Source organism: Athene noctua, chromosome 2, assembly GCF_965140245.1.
Source record: "Athene noctua chromosome 2, bAthNoc1.hap1.1, whole genome shotgun sequence".
Classification (NCBI taxonomy): domain Eukaryota; kingdom Metazoa; phylum Chordata; class Aves; order Strigiformes; family Strigidae; genus Athene; species Athene noctua.
This window is the reverse complement of record NC_134038.1, coordinates 11,052,949-11,061,379: the sequence shown is the minus strand read 5'-3', so window position 1 is coordinate 11,061,379 and position 8,431 is coordinate 11,052,949.

The following is an 8,431-nucleotide window of genomic DNA, read 5'->3' as shown; positions in this document are numbered from 1 at the left end:
CCCTACTGTTACCATTTTAAATGCACCAGCTGTGAAGGGCTGAGAGACTTACTTTCAAAATCCAAGAAAAAATGTGCTGCATTGTGGTCTATGTCCCTGGTTAGCACCTTAATGAGATTACCCATGCCAGCAAACCTAAAAATAAAAATGGCAAAATAATTTAGTTCCAATAACCATTTCCTTTAAGTACACGCCTGGGGCTCGCTGAAGCAGGGCTCCCATTGGGTTTTGCACACTGGATTCATCACCTTCTGGTGGGAAACAGAAAACATACACTGCACAGTGCATTTCCACTCTCCTTCTCAGGGAGGAGCAATTGTTGAAAAAATTAACGAGCTATATTCTTGACAAAAATCAAGATCAAAATTACTGGCTTTAATACATTTAAAGAATGTTACCTATGATGACTGCGCAATTGTTTTGCATAACTGCAGCAACCCACAGACAACAAAAGCAACCTCAGATGGAACTGGTGTCATCACAAGTCTGTGTTTTTACTATCTTGCCATAATCCAAAACAGATTTTGGAAGGCCTCTTAATAGAAGTCATCTGTGGCCAATGAACAATTTTTCCCATCAAATCACATAAAATAATGATTTAAATGCAAGTTAAGGCTTTTCCAAAACCAGGAGATAATCAAATGTCAACAGTTCTTCTTATGCTTGCTGTCACATTCCAGCTAAAAGAAATGAGAAGTAGAAGAAAAATTAAATAGTCATTAGATTTCTCAAGGTCAGATAACAAAACAGTTTCAAATGTTACCATAAATTTCAGAAAACGATACCTTCAGAAGGACTATGAAAACTGCATTTCATAACAAGGCAACCTTTTCAAGGAACCTCCCATGTTTTACAGAGGCTGAAAATATACTTAAGAACCACTGCCCTGAAATACCAGTTCACTAGAGTGCTGCTGCAAGACAAACACAAGACACTATCCAAAAAGCTGATTTCATATTAAGAATAAACCATCAACAGTCTGACATTTGGATGCAAGCTTAAGATCTAAAATTCAAGTTTAAAATCAGTGTAACTATACCAATCTACCAGTGTATGCCCTTTTTTTCCTGAGTTTTATTTTCACTCAAGAAAGATGTTTACCTGGAGGGAGGTAGCACGACTCTAAGAATCACTGATTTATCAGGAATCAAGAAAACTGAAGTAATATAAAGTCAAAACAAACTGACTGGCAAAACAAATTTTCAGAACCTGTGTCGACAGATTTCTTGAGTTCCGTAAGATAAATGCAACTGGTGTGTGAGGGAAAAGCAAACTAAGAACAGCAGGCAATTTATTTTTCAGGATCCGCAAGACTCAGCAGTAACTCACAGAATCAACAAAAGGTAGATAGAGATGGAAAAGGGAATTAATCCCAGATTGTTGAAAATTATTCAGTCTTTGCTTCCACAGTTTCTATGGAATGACCAAACAGTTAAAAATCTAGATTTTTTTACCCAAGCAATTTTGAGTGTAATCCAACTGATCACAGTGGCTTCTGCACACAGAACTTCATCCCTAGGTGTACGCTTGCTTTTTTGCACATTCAGATTTCTCCTTGAAACTCAAAAAAAAATGTTAAATCCTGTGTCCCAGCACTTGAACGCAGTTGTCTAGAAAGTCAGATCAGATTTCTGAGCCTGTGAGAAACACCCACTATTTAAGGCAGTTTTAAATTAAGGTGTCCAGTTTAAAACACTTATCTTAAAAACTAATCCATCAAAACATGCTTCTTCAAAGGGGCAGCTTTTCCAGAGCTTTGTACTCCATAGTTTAGTGAACTCTTCAAATGCTACACGTGCACCGATGCTGTGTAAACATGCAGCATCAGAAAGCAGAGAGATTACTTTTCCGTATTTCATCAGCATGTTCTGTAACTCAGGACTGCATAAGCCACTTAAGTCCACTCCCCAACAATGAGTACATTCATTATCTGGAGGAAGCTGAAATACAGAGACACTCTTAAACAAATATTTTCAATAGGGGCAATAAAAAGGCAAAAGTACAAGCCACCTTATAGTGACTGAGTCTGTAGATTCAGATTGAGAAACCAAACCTCAAAACAGTGTATTATGTATTTCAATTACAAGCAAGTAGCAAATACATTTTAATGACTGGCATTAGCTGCCTAAAGAGAACTCTGTACCTACAGTACTGCCATGCTTCAGCTCTTCAGCTGCACCATCCCCTCCTCCTCCAGCAAAATATTTTCAATACCTCAAGTAAATGCCTCTATGCAGGTTTTGCCTTTTGTTTTGACATTAACCAGTCTCCTAAGAGTTTACAGGGTCACACATGTGGTTTAAATATTGGATAACATTACTTCTGAAGGTCAGAGTAGGGGCATGCTTATAGGGTTGAAATATTTTGAAGATAAGTTTACAGAACAGCATATAGCCACTGCAGAACAGGTTGTTTAATTGAATCCCTACCACAAATGCATAAAGGAACAGGGACTCAGTTCTGCAATGCAAGTACTTTCATTCAGACCTTCATCTATGAGAAAAGTTTGCCAGTAAGAATATATGGTTTCTTTTCTGGGAGCGAGTTTAACAAATAGAGAAGCACAATAAAAGGTTTGGCAGTACAGTGAAACAGTAGATATGAAACAAATGCAAACAGAAGATGCAACTGACCTAATGGTAACAGTTCAGTGAACAGCCTCTCTGAGAAAAGAAGAGAAACGGAAGATGATGAGCATGGATTAATTCAACTACGAGAGCAACAAGATGACAACGTGTGATATAGGAATACACTTCTATTTACATGAATACAAAGCTGCATGAACACTTGTTTGTAATAAAGTTCATAACAGACCTCTTCCCTTGTACATTCAGCATACTGAAATGGTCTTGATAAACTTAAGTCACATCACAGTTTTGCATGAGATACAAACCGCAGTTACTTTCTTAGCAGTAGAACATTCACCATATATCCAGTTTTTATGAAGTGAATGGAAATCTAGCAGAAGCTGGCCAATTATTTTTGAAACTTGTATCAACATGAATTCTAACAGTTACTCAAGGATCTCAAGTATTCCTTAATCCCGCAAGATTTGCTGTGTTTTAATAACTGTGAAAATGACCATTCTTCCAAGCTGCAATCCAAAAAGTCTTTAAGAAGCTAGAGAGAACTTGAGAACTGTTTAGACAAAAGTTGAGGAGATACAATTGATCTAGCATTTCTTGGGAGGACACTTTCCCTCTCCTTAGCATTCAAGGTAATGAATGCAGGATCCAACAGATAGACATTGACTCTTCTGGCAAGGCTAAGCACTAGCTTCTCGAGCACTGAAATGGCCATCTAGAAACGAGACTGTGGGGTCAAAGCATGGAGCTTCCCGAACGCACAGAAGCAGCTGCGGGTCAACATGCCATGGCTCAGGTTAGATGGCTCTATACTTCTGTATATTATTTTCCTTCAAAAGGTATAGCTAAGCAGCAAGAATAGCTGATGTGTTGTACTCAGGTGGAACCCTATAGAGAGGAAAAAGAAAACTGACCTAAGAGATTGCTATGTCATCAGAATACCTGGATTGATCTGGTGTAAAGCTCAGAGATGCCTTAGGCTTCCGACAGATCCAGATTTTCTAGAGGTTGTTTCGTTCAAGATGGTTCATCATTTGCATTTCTGCTAGGCCCAAAACACATGAAAGAAGGTCCACTACTGGCTCTAATATTACAGATAATGACAATCTGCACATAGTAAAAGGAAGTCTACAAAACTAGCCATTACAATTACCTTCAGGGATCTCTTCTGCTATTTGATGCCCTGTAAAAGCATCACCAGCATGAAATATTTTGTTAATTCTGTGAAGAATTATCTTGGTAATTAACTACCATAGTGGCATGCCCAGTCAGTACTGATTTACTAAGCACTCTTCCAGTTTCCTTGAAAGTCTACAACTTCAGCTGAAGTAAGTAGAATTAGTGTTTTAGAAAGTCAGATATGGTTCCAGTTAGGTAGCCCTGATGTTGACCTAACATCTAGTCAAGAACATCTTCCAGCACTAACTGCATCCTTCCTGAGCACACTGCCCCAGTCAGCCCCGATTCAAGAAAGATTTGTGCCTGTATAAAGACCAAATCCAATAGCAAGCACTATTACTGAGTTTTATATCCTGCAGCTGGGATTTGTCTCAGAGCCAAAGAGCCGACTCAGAACATTGACTGGAGGTGACTTTTGTGGGTGCTAACACACCTTATGACCCACAGTTGTTCCAGCACAACTGGAACAAAAGACACTGAAGCTGTAATCCTTATCAAGAAGAATTTTGCATATTGTAATCACCAACTTCAAAGTATTCACACGCCCAGCCTTAAGTAGCCTTTTAGATCAGTACCTATCTGTTCTTCCACAGCTTCAGATTGTCAGCATCTGTCCAATTTTGTTTGATGTTTCATTCAGAATATAGTACAGTTCAAAACTTGCAACTGTTTTTTCTCCCAGGATTCTTTCTTCTCGATCTTAAGATTTCATAGTGCAGTGTCCAAAGGTAACTCGTTGGGTGAACGGACAGTGTAAGATTCAGTAAAAGCACACTTTAGACCACAAAGTTTTCTCTTGACACAACTCCACCATCATAAAATCAAGAGCAGAAAAAAGCCACTGGTGTCTGTCCAAAAACTGACTATCCCTCTGAAGCTGCCCAGAATCCCTCCTGACATGCTCTGTACTCCAGCACAATACTTGAGCCACATGGAACAGGTTATGGGAAATCAGAGCATGAGCCAAGAACATGGTTTAAACTTGACCTACTTGCAGAGGAAGACATACGGAATGCCACATTTGATTACAATGATTTGGCCCATTACAGCCTTATGGGGTTGTATGATGTTGCGTGTAGTGTCATGATCAGACAAGCGGAAAGCAAAGACGTATTTTCAAAACAAGTCTTGCACGCATGCCCTTCATGCTGAAAACATCCCTGACACATTTCAAGTTTTTTCTTTTTTTTTTTTTTTTTTTTAAACTAAGCCCAGGGGAAATTTAATAGAAACACATGATGCAACTAAATTCAGCAAGCACTGAAGAAATTTCCTCCTCTCACACTTGAAAGAAACACTGCACATTAACAAGAATTTTTCCTGTAATTAGCAAGCAACTGGAAAACTTACTCTTCTTAAAGGTAAATACTACAATGACATTCGTAAGTGACATTTTAAAGTTTTGCTTTGTTCTATCAGAAGAATAGCATGATCTCATGGAAGAATAGCATGCTTTCAAACTAGTTAAAAAAACCCAGTTAAATAGATTAAAAAAAATTGTGTCTGATCATTGAAGAATGCCTGCGTCAAGAAAACATTGGCTCACCTTTTGGAAAGGTATACACTTTTTCCAAGACTACTTTTAATGAAGCTTAAGATGGAACAGGAACATCCAGAGTATGAAAACTATACTCCATGAAAAGCTCATATCCATGCTCTGGAGCCTGCAGGAGGAAGTTAAGCACAACGCTATATGGAAAGCACATCTAATGAAAGAGCAAGCATTTTCTTCCAGGGATTGAGTTTTAAATTTTCAACTAGTCACGTATATGTGGCATAAACCTCCAATTCAGAGATATTTTGGTATAAGTGAAAAACACTTACAGTGTTAGAAGTCTAACATTATAGTGTAACACTACAGTGTTACTACATAAACAAAAACCTAGCTGAATGCCTTCCCTGTACTGTTTTTCTAGAACGATAATCCTATTAGCCTGGCAACTGTTTCGAGGCTTACCGAATGTTTTCTGCCTATTGGATCTAGCCATGAACAGGAAGGGAGGGAAAAAAAAAAGGAAAAAATAACAACAAAAGAACCTAAAAAACCCCAACAGCAAATAGGTGGCTGCCCACATCAGCAGAATCCAAGGCAGGCCTTAGCAACAAATGATATCACAGAGCAGCCAGCCTATTGGATCAACTGCCTTTTTTCTCCCGATGAAGCAGTTAAGCTTCACAAGCAGTGAGAATACATTTTCCCTCAGCCTTAAAAGCTGCAGAGCGCACTGCAGAAGTGGAAACAGGGTTACAAACTCCATTGTGGGAATGATGATATTCAGAAAGTCAGAGTATTTTCCTTGGATCCAAACACCTTTTTCCTAGTCTAATGCACATTTATTTCTCTTTTGAATAGTGCTAGAGAAGCACAGATGCCCTCTGAACACATTCTAATTCCTACTACTGATATTAGTAGCGTTTAAAGTAATAAAGATCTGTCATTAAACAGAATCCCAAAGTAATAAAATGCACTGTCCAGATAAGAAATAATTATTGAGGTAATAGTAAAAACAAAAGTAAAAAAAATAGTAGTTATCACTAGAAAAGACACCAACAGGTGGAAATTACCAGCTTTAGACATAGGAAGAAGTGGTTTGGTGCTATTAGCTTAAAACAAGTTAGATTTTTGGATAAGCTGGTCTCCTTTTCAGTATTCATCATAGCTATAGTAACATTATTAGTATTAAAGGTATCAGTTCAGGTATTGGTATCTAACTGCTGAATGAAACACATATATGATGTGCCACACCAGTCACCAGTTGTGCATAAACCACACAATATCATTTGTTGCTGGAAAAGTTGTTCTAGCACACAAGATTTTGTCAGTTTTTATACACACTTTTATGACATACTCACAATCTAAACCTAGGCAAAGATCTGTGCACTGCTTTCCACTCCTGACACCTAGTGGTTCTTCCACAAATCACTAATTGCAAATCAACCATAAGAAGAATAAAAGATATGTAAGCCAAAACAAAACAAACAAAAAAACCCCACTAATGAATTCCTAGGGCTTCAATCATCAATATCTTATAAAAATTGTTTTTCCACTATTCAGATACCTAGATAGAAAATGGTTTAGTATCGGAAAGTAAGTATTCAGGCTACTTAAAAGCTGTTTAAAGCTGCCTCTGATGTCAGTTCTTTTACCTAAACCAACTTTGATACAATAACCTGTTCTAGATGAAACTGAAGGTTGTTTTGTTTTGTTTTCTTTTTTGAGATCACACATTACCAATAAAGTCTCCTTTCTGAAGAAAACTGAATTCAAAACTTGTCATATCAGGCAAATGGAGGCCTGCCAGAGAAAACAGTCTAGTGAAAAAAAAGCTCACATTCCTCAAAACCAGAATTGTAAAGTATGGTCAAGGTCAGTGTTCATTTTTCCACTTAGAGGAAATCGAGGGAAAGGTGCTGAAGAATCCACAGTCCCTTCAGAAAAGGCAGTCTTAAAGCCTTGTTAATTTGGGAATATTTTAGTGGCACAGCTGCCACTGAGTAACTTATTTGACAGGAGCTACAATAAAATAACTAAGCATGCCCATACAAGTCTGGAATAAACCCCGATTTGTATGGGAGGATTCTTATTTTTGTAACAGAACTTGTATTGAAAAGGGGAGAGACTGCTGCACAAATCTGCTCTGATTTACCCGTCAACAAGTAACCGCACTATTCTAATAAGGGCTAAAAAACAGATTCGCTTTCCTCTTTCAAAATGATACAAGCTCAACGTGCTTTCTAACTTAATTCTGCATAATGCTCTTTTTAATACAACTACATTGCAACCATGAGAAAAAAATATTTTTTTTAGTTCAGGGACATTTACACTCAAATGCAACTTACACTTTGCTTTCTCCTTCCAAGTCTGAAATCTTAAAAGCCTTTTGTAGTGCTGAAACTCCTCCAACAGAGGTCACTACCTTACAATTTTATCTTCCAGAGTAAGGGAAGCATGTTTCATCCGATCTTAAGAGCCTTACAGTTCTGAGAGCTGGCAATTTTCTTCCAGCCTAAATATTGCATTTAGTCCATGATATTGTGACGTTATCATGGAAACGGTGGCTGATCTTGAAGTCTGTCTTTTTTTCAAAGCAAGCTGAGAACATTCTATTTTTATCAGGTACATCAAGACGCAAAAAAGCATTTAACAGGAGATGTGGTAGATTTAAAGACTATTATTTTACAGAAAAGCTTCTTACTCTACAAAAGATGGTATGCCTATTAAAACTGTGTTATACTACCACATACTATGAAAGTTTCATATTTCAAGGATGTCAGCTATCAAGTTCTCATCTCTAAAAAAAACCCCAAACCCAACAGAAACAATAACTTGTGTAAGTCATTATTCTGCCAGCTTTTCATCTCATTGTAAAGAAAAAAAACACACACACAAAAAAAACCCAAGACCTGCAAGTATATCTAACTGTCAGGAGAAAAACCAAAACAAAACACAAACTTTCCAATCTCTAGCTTCGCTATAGCATCTACTACAATTGATCTGCTAGCTTATACTTGGTATTTCACTTGTGAAAAATCACTCCTCTTCAAGTCTAGTTTAATTGGGAAATGTGTTTTCTTTCAAAACAGCTGAATTCCCACCTATAAGAATGAGACTTCCATACACTTCAGTACCCAAGCTGGATGAAGTTACACTGAGGCTCAAACAGCCT